General features: G+C 43.7%; 1 long non-coding RNA gene across 1 annotated transcript in view; it reads right to left on the reverse strand.

Moving 5' to 3' along the window:
* Nucleotides 1–19,917: 19,917 nt before the first annotated feature.
* LOC142313328 (uncharacterized) overlaps nt 19,918–20,496 on the reverse strand; it is a 37,445-nt gene continuing 36,866 nt past the window's right edge. The window contains exon 3 of the long non-coding RNA XR_012754419.1: nt 19,918–20,117. This is a non-coding gene — a long non-coding RNA (uncharacterized LOC142313328). The remainder of the gene's footprint in view (nt 20,118–20,496) is intronic.

The following is a 20,496-nucleotide window of genomic DNA, read 5'->3' on the forward strand; positions in this document are numbered from 1 at the left end:
ACCTTCGGTCCAGTGGAGCCACTAATACAGTGCTCGGCCCTGCAGCATAACACAAATACAGATACAGAGATAGAAAGGATATGGGAATATGTCTTTATAAAAATAAAGTTTTCTATTTTTTCCAAAAAGGAAATCTATGGATGAGGAGCCGTGCACAGATTACCAAAATTAGTTTCCCACCATTCCTGCCTTAAAAACAGGTCAGAATTAAGGAGAACAGCTCTGGGGCACAATTTAATCAATATAATTGAAAAGGAAAGAGGAAGAGCATAGATCATTTTCACGCTTCTGTTCAGAAATGAACTGTGGCATAATGAGAAGTGTCAGTATTTTTTCTTTTTCTCACAAAGGCACAATTGTGGATTTTCATAGGAATTTCAGTTCTTTGTAGAACGTGTTTGCTCAGTGGGGAGGAGCGGCGCTTGAGATTAACCTTGGACAATCCAGGTATTCTGCACAAAGGAGAAATCTGTTGACATAATACTCCCTGGTAGTGAAAGCGTTACAGATTTTCAATAATAGAAAAAAAATAGGGAAAATAATGTTTTTCCAAGAGTGAGGTTTGTTATTGTGAAGAAATCCGAGACCCCCCTGTCTATAATTATAAACAGCTGCAGCTTCAACACTCTACCCACGAGCACGATGTGTTGACTCCATCTTCTTGGGTACATGGATCTGGCAGGGGCACCAAGAAACCTTTTGGAACAACAAGGATCATTTTGCTGCATTTCTTCATCCAGTGGTTTCCAGATTGAATATTATGAGTTTGTTCTTTTTTATTCTTTCTGTTGAATAATATACATTGTCCTTTTATTGAAGACAGATATAACCAATGCAGCCATGGAGAGTTCAGCCAGGTTTCCCTACTAGATTGCAGCCTCGTTTAGACTTTGCTCTTAAACATTGTGCAGAATTCTTAGGCAGAATTGGGGCCTATAAAATCAACTGTAAAATGCAAAACATAAGATGAATGTATAATGGAGGCTAATCTAACTTAGCTCAAATCTGTTTTACTATGTCACAGCTTTCGGTTGGAAAAAACTGACTTCATCCCTGGTGAACTGCTTTCCTAAAATACCAATAGTTGGCTCTGCCAGTTTCTGTTCATAGGGTTTTTCACCGCACTGACATTGATAACCTAGTCCAATGATAGGTCATCAACATCAGATCCATGGGGGGCCGTTGCCAGCACACCCATCGGTCAGTCACTAGCAGCTTCAGTAGCTGCCGGATGCAAGCTGTGTACGCAGCAGAGCCTCGCAGCTGTGTCATACTGATTAGTTGCTGCTCCTGGATACCACAGATCAGCATCTACTCAATTTGAGGCTGGAGTCACACTTGCGAGTAACTTGAGCGAGTGTCACATCGCATCAACCGGCATGGCCGCACACCCTCCGGACAGGAGTGTCTCAGCTGCATAGAAATACATGCAGCCGACCCGCGAGTGTGCGGCCGTGCCGGGTGATGCAATGCGAGACTTGCGCAAGTCACTTGCAAGTGTGTCTCCGGCCTAATGGAGCTGATCTACAGTACCTGAAAGGGGCCACTAAGCAGTTCCATGGTGGCGGTCAGCTCCATCCTACCATTTAAATACAGCCAGTGATGATTTTTGCTGGTGTCGGCCCACCAATGATCTGATATTGATGACCTATACTATCACGTACAGACTTCTAGGCACATGACGTTATTGACACTGTAATGATTTATTCTATCTCCTGTCACTCAATATTGCACTCACTTTCCATTCAAGCTGCAAAACCATGGGTCCCACCCCAACAAAATCCACACACCCAGATACACAACACACTGCTCCATTCACCAAACCAATAGGGTGATGAGTCCCCAAAATGTACATTGCTGTCAAACAGTCAAAGGGCCAAACCCCCTCAGAAGGCTATGGATTCTTTAGCACATATAAGGACCAAATTTAGTAAAGGGAATCTGTCAGTAGGATGAAACTGTCTATAGAGGCACTCAGGTGACAGGAGCTGAATAAAATGCATTGATATCTGCAATCCAATATCTAATTCCAGAGAAATCCATGTTTTTTAATATGTAAATGAGCAGTTCCAGGCTATGGGCCGGACACAGATCAGTATGAGATTTTGCCTCCAGATTTTCAATAAAAGGGGGAGTTACCATTGTGAAACATGTAACTTACACAGAATAGGAGAACTGAACTTTGTCTTCTTACAAACACATTTGCTGCAACTATATTTTAACATTAAAATGATTCACAGAAAAAAGTTTACGCCTAAAATAGTTTATTGTAACATTAGCTGAGATGGAAGCTGAGAGGAACCTACAGATGTGTCAGGTATCATGAAATTGTCTCTTCAGTGAGGAAGTAGACAACCTCTAGTGCCGCCTATTAGAGGTAGCAATCCTAAGTCAAAAGCGACCCTTTAACGAGCCTAGTCATATTACTTGGGATTTATGTCAGATCAGAACCTCAATTTGCAGACAGTGTTTGAGGATGGTTGTCCTTCGTCAGTGCAAAGTATAAAGGGTACTTTACACGCTGCGATATCGGTACCGATATCGCTAGTGAGCGTACCCACCCCCGTCGGTTGTGCGTCATGGGCAAATTGCTGCTCGTGTTCGCACAACATCGCTAACACCCTACCTTCCCTGCGACGTCGCTCTGGCCGGCAATCCACCTCCCTTCTATGGGGGCGGTTTGTGCGGCGTCACAGCGACTTCACATGGCAGCTGTCCAATAGCAGAGGAGGGGCGGAGATGAGCGGCCGAAACATGCCGCCCACCTTCTTCCTTCCTCATTGCCAGTGGACGCAGTTAAGCTGCAGTTCATCGCTCCCGGTGTCACACGTAGCGATGTGCGCTGCCTCGGGAACGACGAACAACCAGAGACGTCTACAATCAACGATATTTTGAAAATGATTGTCGTTCCTGCGGTGTCACACACAGCGATGTGTGCTGCCGCAGGAACAACAAACAACCTCGTTACTGCACATACAACGATTTTTGGTAAATGAACGACCTCTCCAAAACCAACGATTTTTACCTCTTTTGCGATCGTTGAAGGTTGCTTGTACGTGTCACACGCTGCGATGTCGCTAACGACGCTGGATGTGCGTCACAAACACCGTGACCCCAACGATAAATCATTAGCGATGTCGCAGCGTGTAAATAGCCCTTACGATCTGATCTGGCTGTATGAAAGGCTATTCCCCTTGCAGAGACTCAACACCATTCCAGCATGACAGTGGTGAGGAAACTTTAAGCTGCAATGCTCCTCTGGGAAATATGCAAACTGTCTCTTCAGGGAGGAAGTAGACAAACTTTAGCGCCACCTATTGTAGGTAACAATCCTAAAAGTCAAAAGTGACCCTTTAACAAGCCTTGTCATATGACGTAGGATTTATGCCAGATCAGAACTTCAATTTGCAGACACAGTGTTTCGGGATGGTATTCTCTCGTCAGTACAAACTAGGAGATCTGGTTGTATGCAAGGCCAAAACAGGCAACAGACAAACCCTAATGTCACCAATTGTCTCTTCAGTGAGCAAGTAGACAAACCCTAGTGCCACTTATTGGAGGTAGCAATCCTAAAAGTCAAAAGTGACCCTTTACACAAACCTTTTTATATGACTTTATGCAGATCTTAAATGGTGTGTCAGTCTCCGCAAGGAGAATAGCTTCCCCTTTAGACCCCGTCTTAGCCTCTCATACAGCCAGATCAGATCTCATACTTTGCACTGACGAGGTATACTCACACACAGGCAGATTCTCAGGGGGATCAGTGTCTGGCCCATAGGCTGGAACAGCTCATTTACATATGAGAAAATGTAGATTTCCATGGAATAAGATAGGTGCTTCACAGGAACTAAAGCAATGTGGAAAGAAAAAATGAAAATTTAACTTTTTCCCACAAAAATGTTACTTTAGCTCCAAATTTTGCATTTTCACAAGGGTAACAGAAAAAAATGCACCAGATAGTTTGATTTGCCAGTTTTTTGAGTACACAGATATCCCATATGTGGTGGTGCCGAACTACTGTTTGGATGAACAGCAGGGCTTGGAAGGTAAGGAAAGCTATTTGACTTTGGGAGCGCAAAAGGTAGCTGGAATAGAACGTGGACACCAAGTAGCATTTGCAGAGTCCCTCATGTGCTTAAATAAGTCACCCTATTTTGGAAATGACACCCCTCAAGTAATTTATCAAGAGGTGTGGATAGCACCATGATCCCACAGGTGCTTCACTGAATTTTATAATGTTGAGCTGTAAAATTGAAAAAATACATTTTTACCACAAAAATGTTGTTTTAACTCAAAGTTTTCATTTTCACATGGGTACCAGGGGAAAGTGGACCATACAATTTGTTGTGCAATTTCTCCTGAATATGCAGATACCCCATATGTGGTGGAAAACTACTCTTTGGGTGCACAACAGAGTTTAGCAGGGAAGGAACACCTTTTAACTTTTGCAAAATTAACTGGAATCATTAGTGGATGTCATGTAGGGTTTGTAGAGCTTCTAATATGCCTGAACAGTGGAAACCCCCACAAGTGACCCCATTTTTTTAAACTAGACCCCTCAAGGAATTTATCTAGCTCTGTGGTAACACCTTATACCCTCAGGTGCTTCAAATAAATTTTATAAAGTTGAGCTGTTGTTTTAGCCCCAAGTATTGTACTTTCACAAGGATGACAGGAGAAAATGCAATATACATTTTATTGTGCATTTCTCCAGAGTACACCAATACCCCAAATGTAATGGGAAACTACTTATTGGGAGCACGGCAGGGCTCGGCAGCAAAGGATTGCCATTTTCGTTGAAATAGATTGTTATGTTTGAAGATCCTCCAACATGCCAAACAGCACATACCCTCAACTACACCTCTCAAAGAATTAATTTTGGGGTGTAGTGAGCAATTTTAACCCTGAGGAGATTCATGGAATTGTATAATATTGGGCTTTGAAAATAAAAAAATACCATATTTTCCACTAAAATGTTGCTTTGGCCCCAAAGTTTTAATATTCAAAAAGGGTAATAGTAAAAAATTAACCATACAATTTGTTATGCAATTTATCCAGAGTTCGACAATACCCAATGTGTGCAGACCTCAGAAAGAAAGGAATGCCATATTAGAGTGCAGATTTAGTTGTGATGGTTTGCGGGTGCCATGTCACATTGGCAGAGTGCCTGACATGCCAGAAAAACAGATCCCGATAAGTGACCCCATTTTACTAAGTACACCTCTCATTGAATTCATTTAGGGTGCAGTGAACATATTGACACCACAGGTTTTCACAAGATTTTATACTATTGGGCGGTGAAAAAAAAATGATTACATTTTTACATTATCTCCTGAACATGGCCATACTCCACATGTTACTGTACAGAAATGTTTATCAACACAGCATGACTCGGGAGGTATGGAACGCCAAAAAACGATCTTTGGAGCACAGATTTTTCTAGAATAGCTTGCGGATTCCATTTGCAGAAACCCTAAGTTGCAGAACAGCAGAAACCCCCTCAAGTTACCATATTTTGAAAATTACATCCCTCTGGGAATTCATCTATAGGTGTAATGACATTTTTGCCTGTGAAAAACACAGTGAATATTGCAGAATTAAAAATGGTAAGTTAGCCCTTGTAGTGCCCAGTACATTGTAGTTCCCGTTCATTGTGCCCAGCTCATGTTTCTGGAGACATGTGTGGCACCCTGGACAAGCCAGGGGCCACAGAGCACAACACCCACACACCCCACACTCCCAGCAGGCACACCGAAGTCAGACACAAAACCCTTGTTGCCTTCCTCCAGGGGCTGATGATCACACCAGGGGGTGGGCCAGGCGGTTGGTCCCGCCCACCGAAAAGTTCACAGTCCTGGAGGCGGGAAAACCAGGAAATGAGTTGTGGAGGTTGAAGTGGAAGGAGGAGAGTAGTAAGAGAGCAGCCTGAAGTTGGTCCGGGTGTGTGACCCGGACAGATCAGCAAGGTTGGCAGACGGTGGTGACCGTCTGCAGGAGTGGCCTATCCGAGTTACCGTAAGGACCGTGGACGGGCGGTGGCCCGGCAGTACCGGACCGGTACACAAAGAGAAGCCAGCACCATCTGGCAGGGGCTTTTCGGACCCCGGCAAGGCTAGGAGTCGCCGTGAATTTGCCGAATCCGTTAGTGAAGGGGACCTCCTGGGTTTCCAAACAGTCAAGTCCCGACAGAAGGCAACAGTCCAACCACCAGAGGGAGACACCGCCACCGCCAAAGGCAACCGTTTCTCAAGGCCAGCGCCTGCGGGCAAAGAGGGGCTCCTCCAGCCCATATCCAAGCTGGGGAGCGGGTTACCGGTGGGAACCCATCGGAACCATCCACCGTACTTAGGTGCAGGGAAAGGCAGTCACCATCAACCTGCCGGGAGAAACAACACCGCAGCCGTCTGTGGGACCCGTCCATCCAGCCGAGTGTTTTACCGAGAACTGTGTCTTCATCCTTGGGCTGAGGGAGTACCACCGTGCCGTGCGGCACAGCGCTACCCCTGCGACCCTGCACCTCGCCAGGCCCCGTAAGTCACCTTCCATCCATCCCTACTCCATCATCGGGCCCCGGGACAACCAACCCCCTACCCACGGAGGGGAGAACTAACAACAAAGCTGCTCCCTGTCACCGCTCCCGGGATCCCAGTCCAGAGCAGCGGTGGTGTCACCATTATCACCATAGCCGTGGGTGGCGTCACGGACAATAAATCCCCACAATCAATCCAATCCCCCCTTTTCACTCACGGGCGAGGAGCGCCGCTTGAGTCCCCGGGATCCGGCCCACCGCTCGAGCCACCACCGAGCAGCAGCAGCAGCGGCCGGACCCGAGCAGTGGGAGAGCGCAGCGTCCCCTCCTCCGCCCGCGACACATGCATCCTGTATATTACTCATTACAACAATGCCAAACATGTGGACGATAAGTGTGGTGCTCAGAATGGAGGAGGGCATTTGGATTTAGGAATTATGGATATCTTTTTTTGTGGGGGGGGGGGCGTAGCACTTTTTTTTAGAGTCTTTTTGCTACCTGTAACATGCAAGACCCCTAGATTTCTGTTAATAGATAACGGATCTGAGTGGAGACTTGTATTTTTGCGGGTTGAGTTGAATGCTATTTTGTGGCAATTTATCTACAAAACATTTTGGATCAGTTCTCTATGCTGAGCACTTACATCAGGATTTCCATCTATATCTCCAAAATATGTGATTCAGGTGAAACCCTCAATGGATCAATTTACTATAATGAGGCAGCAGAGTTACTATGGACTCCATTTGGCCTTTATTCAGCTGTGTCCGTCTTTTCAAAGGTGCACAAAACTGTTGTTAACCACACTTTTGTGCACACTTAAAAAGACAAGTAAGAAGATGGACACCGCCTGATCACAGGCCAGAAGGGAGTTCAAGGTGACTTCCTCTGGCTCATTACAGTGAATTTTCTGTTGGCAATATTGTCTGAATCATGTTTTTCAGAGATTACACGTAATCCTCATTTTTAAGTGCTCAGCGTAGATCGCACGATAAATGTGAGCTGTGCCTTGCTACAATCCATGGGAGGCAGAATAAACAAATCAACAGCAACTGAAGAATTGGCTGTATTACATTTTTTATGCCAATCACCTTGAGGTATAAGTGATAAGGCCGCTTAATTCCTGAGGTCAGTAAATCTGACATCAGAGGTGTGCAAAGTTTTGAGGGCATTTCAAGAGACGAGATGCATAAATATATTGCATAGAATAATATAACTGACAGCCAGCATGGATCCACAAAAGCTAAGTTGTGTCTAACCAACACGTTGGACCTCAATAAGGAGGTAAGTGCAAATCTGGCTGTTGGTAATATACCTGTTGTGATTTATCTGGACTTTCCAAAGACATCTGATACTGTACCACACAACAACCTTATACTAAAGCTCCAGAGGCAGGGACTAGGGGAACCTATATGCAACTGGGAAGGGAATTATTATTATTATTTATGTATGTATAAAGCACCATTGATTACATGATGCTGTTCATGAGACAGGGTTACATACAAAATACAGAAATAAGTTACAGTAGACAAAATGGTACAAATTGGAGAGGGCTCTGCCCTTCGGGGCTCACATTCTGTAGGATAATGGGGAGGAGACAGTAGATGTGTTAAGGGTCCATAAAATCTCCAGTGGTGGTGAGGTAGAAGCTCTGGTGGTGAGGAGGTAGATGGGTCATTGCAGATGGGTTTTCAAGTTGCATTTGAAGTTTGCGTGTGTAGCAGATAATCTGATATGTTGAGGCACAAAATTCCAGAGGACAAGGGATACTCGGGAGAAGTTTTGGAGGCGCTTGGATGAGAGAAGGAGGTCTTAAGATAACCGGAGATTACTTGTTGGAGAATCAGGAGATTAGTTTGAAATAAGTGAACGGGTATATTACCACGCTGCCACCAGAATTGATAATTAATGTTGAGTTTATTTATTTCAGGTCAACGCGTTTCTGGGAGCTACGTCCCCTTCCTCAGGACCAAAGAAATGCAACATATGTCAAGGAGAACAACAGACAAACATATAAACCCTCAGACAGATAAGGGACCACCCACTGAAGATACAAAAAATTTGCAGGCAACAGGTGTTACAATGACGCAGCACTGTGAATTTTATAAATAATACAAGTCTTTCCAAACGCATAAATCAGTATTGTATCAATAAATATTGTGAACATAGTTGATTAGATAAATGAAAAAGAGAAAATAATAAAGAGGTTAAAGATAGATGGTGGGTTAAGGCTGGGTTAAGCATGGTAGTGAAGTATGGGAGGAGGTGGGATGCTATGGGATAAAGTGCGCAAGTGGTGAGGTGCAATTTGGGGAGAAAATGAGTAAACTCTCCTTCAGTGACAGTGGGGAGGAAGTTTATGGCGGAAGAGCAATGGTCTGTTTGATGGAGGGTTTGTGGTGATTGAGCAGAAGAGAATTGCCTTGTTTGGTCAATCTTAACTTTGAAATATGCGGCAAAGTCATCAGCAAAGATGAGGATGGTCAGAGGGGTTAGTGATGGACAGAGGAGACTTAAAGATAGGAAACAAGTTGTCACAAAAGATAAAATGGGCTATAGTCAGCAGTGGGGTACTGCAGGGATCTGTGCTAGGGCCGATTCTATTTAATCTCTTTATTAATGACCTTGTTAATGGGATTGATAGTTAAGTGTCAGTCTTTGCTAATGACACCAAAACTATGTACGATATTAAAAATTGACCTTGATAATGCAATATTACAAAACAATTTGGATAAGACGTCGGAATGGACAAACACTTGACAAATGACATTTAATTTTGATAAACGTAGAATAATGCACCTAGAACAGAGTTAAATATAGAGTAATGCACCTAGAACAGAGTAATCCTATTGCTGCATATACAGTACAGACCAAAAGTTTGGACACACCTTCTCATTCAAAGAGTTTTTTTTATTTTCAGGACTCTGAAATTTGTAGATTCAGGCATCAAAACTATGAATTAAAACATGTGGAATGAGATACTTAAAGTGTGAAACAACTGAAAATATGTGTTATATTCTAGGTTCTTCAAAGTAGCCACCTTTTGCTTTGATTACTACTTTGCACACTCTTGGCATACTCTTGATGAGCTTCAAGAGGTAGTCACCGGAAATGGTTTTCCAACAGTCTTGAAGGAGTTCCCAGAGATGCTTAGCACTTGTTGGCACTTTTGCCTTCACTCTGCAGTCAAGCTCACCCCAAACCCATGATTGCATTCAGGTCTGGTGACTGTGGAGACTAGGTCATCTGGCGTAGCACCCCATCACTCTCCTTTTTAGTCAAATAGCCCTTACACAGCCTGGAGGTGTGTTTGGGGTCATTGTCCTGTTGAAAAATAAATGATGGTCCAACTAAACGCAAACCGGATGGAATAACACGCTGCTGCAAGATGCTGTGGTAGCCATGCTGGTTCTGTATGCCTTCAATGTTGAATAAATCCCCAACAGTGTCACCAGCAAAGCACCCCCACACCATCACACCTCCTCCTCCATGCTTCACGGTGGGAACCAGCCATGTAAAGTCCATCCGTTCACCTTTTCTACAAAGACACGGTGGTTGGATCCAAAGATCTCAAATTTGGACTCATCAGACCAAATCACAGATTTCCACTGGTCTAATGTCCATTCCTTGTGTACTTTAGCCTAAACAAGTCTCTTCTGCTTGTTGCCTGTCCTTAGCAGTGGTTTCCTAGCAGCTATTTTACCATGAAGTCCTGCTGCACAAAGTCTCCTCTTAACAGTTGTTCTAGAGATGAGAAGGTGTGTCCAAACGTTTGGTCTGTAGTGTACATCAAATGGAAGTAAGCTCAGGACTAAAGAACAGAAGAAAGACTTGGGTATTCTGGTTACAAATAAGCTGAGCAGCAGTACTCAAAGTCAGGCAGCAGCTGCAAAAGTAAACAAGATTTTAGGTTGTATAAAAAGAGACATTAGATCCCGTCATCCCAACGTATTGTTACCCCTCTATAAATCACTTGTAAGGCCACATCTGAAATATGGGATCCAGTTTTGGGCTCAACATTTAAAAAGAACGAACATTCACAAGTTAGAGTCAGTTCAAAGGTGGGTAACTAGATTATTATTGGTGGGGCTGTGACATCTGGCACCCCCGCAGATGAACAGTTCCGAGTGCTGGTGTTGGCCGGAAGTGCTCTGTTGCTGAGCTGCAGAGCACACCTCCGTCAACTGTTTAGGGACCATGGCCATTATACATTTGACGGAGGGGTGCTGTGTAGCTTCGTAACTAGGCACTTCTGTCCGGCACCGGAACCAGGAACTGCAGATCTGTGGGGGTGCCAGATGTCGCATCTCATTAGTCTAATATTGATGAAATCAATGTAAAAGTCCAAGACAAATCATTTGAGAGGCGCATTCACCCTAATGAATTTGGCATATTTAACTCCAGCATACTGTTCATCAAGACTGGTGTGCAACATAGAACTGAAATAGGGACCAATGTGTCGCATGAGTGACCTTGCATGCCTGAGTAGAGGGAAGCCCGGTGATGGCCAGCTAGGCTCCGCTCTACTTTACTAGACTGAACTTGTACATGTGTTCCGCCCCAGCTGGGGGGTGCAACACTTACTTGGGTCTTCTGGGGTGCATCTGTCACCCCACTGCCGGTAACCGTCATAGACTTAGCAGGGCAACACATCACACAGAGAGATTCTTTGCAACACAACAACAAATTGTATAGCAACACAAATTTCATTATTTTTCAAGGAACATATTTAAGACTGAACGCAGAAAAAGTACTGTAATTTGCATACCTACGAGTTATCGGCGCTCTTTGGTCTTTCCATACGCATGCGCAGTACAGTACTTTGCGCTACTCACTCGGGGAAGAAAGAACTGCACCTGCACATGAGCGCAATGGGGACACTGTGTAGATAACATAGAACACGTCATCCACACAATGCAGGCATGGAGGACGGTAATCGCCAGATGAGAGGAGGTGCCGGATGAAAAGCTGAGACGCCTATCTTACTAGACCACAGTGCATGTGAGTATAGAGGGAACATTCAGGCAGCTCAGCAAATATTTAACAAATTATAAAGATAGCTTTATTGCATGAGAAACTAATTTTAATAAATGCTAAACTATAATATTGCAAATATTTTTTTAGAACTGTTATACTGAGCAATTATCATCTCAGCAACAAACACCCAAGGAAACGTGTAAATCATATCAATAATTGATATGTGTGGCTGCCAATGTGATTGCTGCAAACATCTGTAATCTGTTGGGAAACCAAAAATCAAGTGTTTAGTTGCCAGCGGTGCCACCATGTAAGCAATGATTGCACAATACCACTTTAAATAATGGTGATGTCTACATGATGCCAAGCTTGCTTTTGCAGCATGGACGATACCCCTCTATTAACTTAGAATTTCCTAATAGGCTCTTTGAAAATGCTAAAATAGGTATAAGCTGATTCAGATCAGATTTTAGTATAAAAGAGCAGTCCATTAAAAAAAATGAATGGCCTGCACATTGTATCTGTGTCAATTTCATAAAGACACAATAGAGAAGTTCCTAGAAATACATTTTTCCCCGTATTAAAGGGTTATTCCATAGGATAGGTCAGTTGTAGCAAAATACTGTCAGCTAGCAGCCTTTACCCTTTAACCAATATACAGAGATTTGGAGTTATGCACCTAGGTTGAGTTGACGGAGAGGCTCCTGGCTGGTGGAGCAAGAAAGTATAGCATTAGAAAGCCAAGTCAAAACAAAGAGGTCAAAGTCAGGAAGAAAATCAAGAGGCTGTCTGATAGTCAAAACACAAGCCGTAGTCAGAGAAATAAACAGGCTAAGTTAGAGCTGAGAAGCAGGAATGAACCAGAGTAAGTTAAACCTATAACTGGAAGTCACATACTCACTGCTGGAGGTTTTATGATGGGATGAATCGCAACTATGGCTCCCAACAAAGAGCTACCTGCATTGATAACAAGCCTTCTGCTTCAAAACAAAGATGAATAGGAGGAAAGGACAAGTCTCAGCTCTACAAATATTAAATTAAAGCATGCTACCTTCAATCAGTGGCATCTGTATTATCGTGATGCTGCTTCTTGATAAAGGAAGAGGTACTAGCTTGTTCACTCACAGATCTCATAACAGGGTATAAATACTAAATCATGGGGAGTCCAACCGCAGGGTCCAATGTCACCGATTGCTGGGGTCTGATCTCTAGGACCCCCTGTGATCATAAGTTATTACCTAGCTATTTAATATAACTTAAAGGGGTTGGCCATTACTTTGACACTGATGGCCTATCCTGTGATAGGTTATCAATGTCTGATCGGTGGGGCTCCGATATGCTGCAGCCCTGCCGATTAGCTGATCAGAAATGCTCAGTTCCGTCGCTGCTCCATTTTCTGATAGCGGACGCAGCCAGGTACTGCACATCCGGCTCCTATTGATTAGAATCAGAGGTGGATGTGCAGTACCTGTCCGCGGCTGCGATCAAAATATGGGGCAGCTGCAGAGCATTTCCGTCGTCTGCTGCTGATGATGGGGCGAGATTAGCTGATCAGTGGGGGTTCGGCATATCGGACTCCGGCCGATCAGACATTGATGTGCTATCCTAAGCATAGGCCATCAATGTCAAAGTAGTGGACAACCCCTTTAATATTTTGTGAATAACCCTTTAGACTGGCCTCCTTGTATAAGGTGGGAATATGTAGATTTTTTTTATTGTGTTTTGAGTCCTAAAAATTGTAATTATCTAGCAATACTATATTCCCCTTTTGACCTGATTTTATAGGGGCCATATAGTTGGATTACTAAATCTACAGATACAATTGAAATTTATTCGGCCCTCCAGAATGATGAAATACTGTGATGACAGGTCTTATATTTTTATCATATAAGTCATCTTTGATGTTTTGTGAGGAGAGAGTGAACTGCTGTCTCTTCGAAAGGATGACTCTTGAGGACCACTCGCTGAATTAACTGCTGGGCTTTACAGGCTCCCTTGAGGCATGCAATATATACTGCTTTGTTTCCGCTTTGGCGTGTGTAACTCTGTAACTGTGTTCTGCCTATTATCTGAGGATCCAGGGAGCATGGAGCACAACTGGCACATTCTGAAGTCTGAGGGTCAGATTACAGAAAAGCTATTTCACATTAAGTGGAAACTGAAGACATCGAGTCAGCCAAGCGGAAAATGGGTTTAATGACCCCTTGGTGCTTGGCAGAGGGGGAGGGAGAGCTGAGGGTCCCTAGCCAAAACCTGAACAGAGACTCATTCCTTGGACTTCACTGGCTCTGTTACACCTGTGAGTCATGCAGGTCCCAGCTTCCAGGTCACATGAATTTAAGGAGAACAAGAGTGCATCTGGCCCTGTGTCAAGTCCTTTAACCCATTGCTTACCAACATTTTACGCACTAATAACTCACGTTACCGGAAAGCAGATTGTCAGATTTTATATTGAAGTTTCCTTGATTTGAACCACCTGACATATTCAGCTGTAATTAACCCTACGGAATAAGCAATCCAAGAGCACAGGCTCGCAAAGAATGAGTCAGGAATGAATGCTCGCCAACACATGACAAGCTGACCATGTAGTATTCCAAAAAGTACTGTAAAACGAGACGGTCTATAACTTAAGTAGGTCATACATCTAAATATGTCTTGGTGTTAGTAATGATTTATGCGATATTACTGTCCTTGAGTCAAGCACTGCTGGAGTGGTGGGGTCTGCTATGAAAAAGTGTTGAATCACCTAGCCAGGCCTTTCATTTAGAATGATTGGGTCACTCACCGTAAAAACACATTTTTGGAAACTTCTGGGACAGCTCATCACAGGACAAGTGCACAAATGTACAAAGGGGGCACAAAGATTTGTTGCCACATAAGTACTTGCTTTTCTAACAGTCAAGAAATGGTTGTTTTTGCAAATGAAGCCATTTTAATGAAGCCGGCTTTTTGACCAGACAAGTCCCCCCACTCCTCCGCAATGACCATTCTAAGGAGAATATAGTATGGAGGCCATTTCTACATACACTTGAGCTTGTCTTCATGAGACAATCCCTCTAGGTGGACTGTGTACTTTTAGACAGCTTAATTTAATTACATAAGTAATGTGCTGAATAAGCAAATTTGCAAATCACTTTATTTAAAACTTATGATTTTGTCTTGGCTTCTAAAATGATGTCATGTTGTCACACTGCGTACAAGCATTACAGACATTAAAGAATGGCAGGTACAATGCACAATGAAAGTGAGGGAAAGAAAGTTCCCCATCTATAGTGCTTGCATGTGGATGAAAATAATCCACCTGCTCAAAAAGAGTAGCTGGCACGTTACAGAGCCAAAAAATTGGCAAAATTGAGGAACTTATTAGACAGGTATGTGGGAAAAAAATACATTTTTTAACTGCTTGAAGGGTGATTATGGCACTAAGACCATGCTTTACTACCGGTTTCGTGTAAAAAGACAGTTGCTTAATATAGCCAATTATTCAAAAACTCATTGAGAGACTGTGCACCACTTTCAAATGTAGAGATGAGCGATTCCGTGGAGGTTCAGTTGCCGGCAGCAAACAAGCCTAGACTACCCAGACTCGAACCCCGGAGCAAGTCACTGATTGGCAGTTTGAGTCTCCGCCCACAGCCAGCCATAAGCAGATCACTTCCGGGGGAGGGTGTGAGTGGATTTTCAAACTTATTTTGGCATTGCACACTACATGTAATCATGCTGTTGTTACCCCCGATGCAAGCCGATCAAACAGTGCAAACGCCTTGCACATGGTAAGCACCAAGCATACCTGAGCACTTGTGCAAGTTTTGTTTGCACATAAAGCATCCGATCCCCAAACCTGCACCTTGATTTTTTAATTTGGTGTTTGGTTCAGAAACGGGACCTCAGGTTCGCTCATCTCTATTCAAGAGTACCCAGTAAAAATCTAACAACGAGATGGTAAGTGTAAGTTTGGCAATGTAATTGAGGGTATATCTATAGAGGAGCAAATCGATTTAATGCAAATCCAATTTTTGTTGAATTTTTAAAAACTTGCTGAACTTGGTGGATCAGAACCATTTGTACGATCCGCCTGAAATTGCCTTTTATACTTTGCAGAAGAGTGTTTCAGACAGAAATGGCTTACATGACCTCGCACATGGGTAGAGAGCTTCTCCATTAAATTCTTACAGGCATCACATAACATGTTATAGAGCAACTCATCAAAAAGGACCATAATAGCTTGTATTGTGAATGTCAGTTATGCTTTTGCTGCTGTGAGGCTCCCTCTTGTGGCCAGGAATGGTTTGGACAGAGACCAGGTGTGCAGGAGCAATGGGCGTTTCCATTGCTAATTCTCTGCCTATTTAAACCTTGGTCTGCTAGCAGTCTGAGCCGGTTGTCATTTGTTCTTTAGTTTACCAGCCTGCTTATCTTGTTCCAGACCACATCTACCCCAGATAAGTGCTTGGTTCTTTCTTATGTTGTTTTTGTTCTTTTGTTCTTATCTGGGTTTGTCATTTACTGTGGTTATTGTCAGCTTATTTGCATGCAGGAATCTTCCCTCTCTGTTGCTTAGCATGGAAGCTCCCTGCAGCTATGTTTGGAGTATTCTCCTATAAGTCCATGTGTTTGTTGCTTCTTGAATTTGTAATTGTTCCTGTTTTCTGTTCATTGGTTTACCAAGAGCACCTGATATAGGACGGAGTTCAGATCGTGCGATCTGAGGACTTTTTGTACTATCAGGTATTTGGATTTTTGTAGGGTTTTTCTCTGGCCACCATCAGCCCTTTTCCTATCCTTTCCTATTTAATCAATGGGGCCTCACCTTTGCTAATCCTATCATCCATCTGTGTATTGTGTTTTCCTACATCACCGTAGTCTTTGAATGTGGGGGGCTTGCTATACCTTTGCAGTCTATTTCTGAGGCAGAGAGTTATTCATCCTCCTTCCTTTAGGATAGTTAGTTCTCCGGCTGGGTTCGCGGTGCATAGGATGTTAGTTCACCCCTCAGGTACTTCTAGTGTTGATGGTTAGTAAGGGGATGGCGGCCAGATTAGTTGCCAACGCTCTTGTCACCTTTTTTGCCAATAATCTATTGTGATCTTCCATGGTTCCAGATCATAACAAACTTGTATAAAAGCACTAATAGGAAATGCAGTCCCCGTTTTCAGTTGAATCTGGATAATGAAAGGACATCATAGCTCACAGCTTAGCCATAGAAATAGGTAGATTAATCCATAAAACAATGAATAAATTGTATAGATAGTGCATGACAGCACAGCAGTGAAGATCACTTTGATATTACTAAAGCTGTGTTTGCATTAAAGAGCTTGAAAGGGGTAGGATACAGTCCTAGGAGACCTCAGAGTGTTATATACAGTGTGTCCACCCATATCCTGTCCACCGCCATTACTTGAGAACGGCGGCAGCTATAGGCATTCGTATTGAATTGATGATGCCCTACAACTTTGTAATTCCCTTTTTTTCTCTATCCTGTTCTGTTTTCGTGATAAAAATGCTAACTCCGTTGTTTTCCACCAGGTGGTGCTATAGGTGGTTTCATTGCGTAGCGCATGGATACTTTACTATACATAGACACCACTTCTATGCCTATAGCTGCCGCCGTTCTCAAGTTAATGGCGGTGGACAGGATATGGGTGGACACACTGTATGTCTTTTCCTTGCTTTCAAAGTACTGGCAATACTATTTACCATAAATGGAATGTTTTGGTAAAATTCACTGAAGCCGGCCAATTCGAATTTCAAAAGATTTGCTCAACTCTTGGTATAACACAATTTGACTTTATCTGCCTCAGATGCAAAATATGTAACTTAAAGGGATTTTCCTGTACTTTAAAAATTATGCTCAATGACCCAGAGTGGTATAATTAATAAAATCCTCTAATCCCCTCCTGGACTGGTTCCACACTTCCACACTGCATGATGATACTACATCCTCTGTAGGCTTTGGGGCATTAACACCGATGCGGTCAATCAATGACTGCTGATTGAGTGCAGCCGTCATATTTAATTAGAGTTGGCTTATTCTGCTTGGCTGGAAAGTGAAGGTAGTTCTGTAACATCCCTATTAGAAGTTCATACCCCGAAACACGCGATGGACAGTGTACTTGAGGTTTTTTGATTTTTTTTTTTTTATTACTTCACCCTGGGTCTATTGAGAATAAATTTTAAAGTAACGGAAACAAGACGACTTACTCCAAGAAAACCCCAAATAATGACATAAGAGGAAATTGCAAATATATTAATGTATCTTTTACTTTAGTTTTACTAGATTGAGTGCAAAATTTGATAAGATCTCTTCTCTGACATGTACTAACTTTGAGGGGGAGAGGGGGATGGCTCATTTTAAACAGTATCTGAATGGTAAATGGAACCAATGCATGGATCGGGCCGGGAATTCAGAGTGACCGGTCCTGTTTCGTCCTTTTGTTAATCAATGGAACATCCAAAATTATAGGAAAACTGAATAAACTATTTTTCTCATACATTTGACAAAAAAGCAAAATAATGATTTACTTCCCAATATATCTTGATGGGTAGCAAGTCACAAAATCAGATATCAAGTGAAAATTTTCCACATCTGCTGCAGGACCCTGAAATACAAACGGGACAATGTTATTTAATAGACAAACAGTAAAGTGTGTATTATGCAGCCTAACTAAAGGAAGAGGACATAGCTGAGGGCAAATAGTTAACTTACTTCTAATAGGTTAATATGCAAGTAACGGTAATAGCTGCACATCATAACATACACTCCTCTGTTGTAAAGAAAAAATAACATCCTTCTGCACACGTCCAGTGTTGCGCTCCAGCTTGGAGTGCAAGTACCAGCACCAAGCCAGATGGAAAGACTGATACATGCGTCCCACAGTGGGATGCAAAGGGGGATTGACCAAATGAATTCCGGTTAGTCTAAAACCGTGCCTCTGTGCAGACGCACCCGGTGATGCGTTCCAGGTTGGAACGCACATGTCAGGGGGTGCTAAGCTGGCAGTAAGACCGTGGGCCCTGCACTCACCCTGACCCTGGAGGTACCCTTGATGGTAAGGAGGTCCAGGTCCCTGCCCTAGCCCTATCTCCTGTCCAGTCCTGTCCTAATACGTCTCCCAGGACCACCAACCTTAGGATGGGCAGGACACAAAGTAATACCCTCCCAAAGACACAGATGAGGGGATAAAACTGAAACACACTCACTCAAATAACCACAGAAGAGAGACAAAACGACACCGGAGGGAGTAAACCAAAAGTGGTAGGAGTAATTCACACCAGGGAACTCACAAAAAAAGCAAACAACGAATAGCTGGTCCCCAAATAGAGGAATGCCACAGACGCTGTGATTTCACAACAGCAAACAGATACTATCTTCAGCGATGGTTCAGAAAACCACCCAGACTAAGGGGTGCTTCACACACAGCGAGCTCGCTGCCGAGATCGCTGCTGAGTCACGCTTTTTGTGACGCAGCAGTGACCTCATTAGCGATCTCGCTGTGTGTGACAATGAGCAGCGATCTGGCCCCTGCTGCGAGATCGCTGCTCGTTACACACAGCCCTGGTTCGTTTTCTTCAAAGCCGCTCTCCCGCTGTGACACACAGATCGCTGTGTGTGACAGCGAGAGAGCGACAAATGAAGCGAGCAGGGAGCAGGAGCCGGCATCTGACAGCTGAGGTAAGCTGTATCCAAGATAAACATCGGGTAACCAAGGTGGTTACCCGATATTTACCTTAGTTACGAGCCTCTGCAGCTCTCACGCTGCCTGTGCTGCCGGCTCCGGCTCTCTGCACATGTAGCTGCTGTACACATCGGGTTAATTAACTCGATGTGTACAGCAGCTAGGAGAGCAAGGAGCCAGCGCTAAGCAGTGTGCGCGGCTCCCTGCTCTCTGAACATGTAGCTGCATTACACATCGGGTTAATTAACCCGATGTGTACTGTAGCTATGGTAGGAGAGCAAGGAGCCAGCGCTCAGTGTGCGCGGCTCCCTGCTCCCTGCTCACACTGGTAACTAATGTAAACATCGGGTAACCATACCCGATGTTTACCTTAGTTACCAGTCTCCGCAGCTTCCAGACGGCAGCTCCGTGCAAGCGCAGCGTCGCTTGCACGTCGCTGCTGGCTGGGGGCTGTTCACTGGTCGCTGGTGAGATCTGCCTGTTTGACAGCTCACCAGCGACCATGTAGCGATGCAGCAGCGATCCTGACCAGGTCAGATCGCTGGTCGGATCGCTGCTGCATCGCTAAGTGTGAAGGTACCTTTAAGTAGGAGGAGGCCAGCTGGAAATGGTGATTAGCAAACCTGGTTCCCTGAGAAGCCAGCATTAACTCCTACAGTGCCTGAAGGAGAGATGAAGGAAAAAAAACGACGCCCGATAGAACAGAGCTACTTACAGAAACCAAGTTGCTTGTTGGAAGTGTGTATGGAGTCCAAACAATTAGTAGCAAACTGCCAGTGCCGATCCGAGTGACACATGGTAGGTTATGTAGTAGTGATCCGTAGACATGCATCCACACCACGCATGTCAGCACAGCGGTAGCTGAATGCTTACGCGGTTTGTTTGCCGGAACAATAGTTCAGTTCTGGGGTCACATCTCAGTAACATTGGCGAGGCATCTGTGGATTTGAGAACCACAAAGACTATGAGGAGTGTTTATATGATAACAGGTGTGTTTATTTACTAGTCAATGTATTCAGTTTTTAGGCAACTATATGATCATTCTGTGGGCATTTATAAAGTGAAGCCATTAGTGGATATAATTTCTTATCTGCTATTATATCAGCCTCCTGAAGAACCTAATGGGGAAATGTGTTGAGGCAGTTTGAATAATATAGATAAGTACCTTGACTATACTTTACCTATTGCCATGAGTAGCTGCCGTTAGGAATTACAATTATCAGCCTTATAGACTTTGTAAGCACTATTTTACACTTTGATTTTTTCATTTTGGCACACTTTGTACCTTTTTGATTGGCTTATAGGACAGCTTAAGAG

This window comes from Anomaloglossus baeobatrachus, chromosome 5 (assembly GCF_048569485.1).
Source record: "Anomaloglossus baeobatrachus isolate aAnoBae1 chromosome 5, aAnoBae1.hap1, whole genome shotgun sequence".
In the NCBI taxonomy this organism is placed as follows: Eukaryota; Metazoa; Chordata; class Amphibia; order Anura; family Aromobatidae; genus Anomaloglossus; species Anomaloglossus baeobatrachus.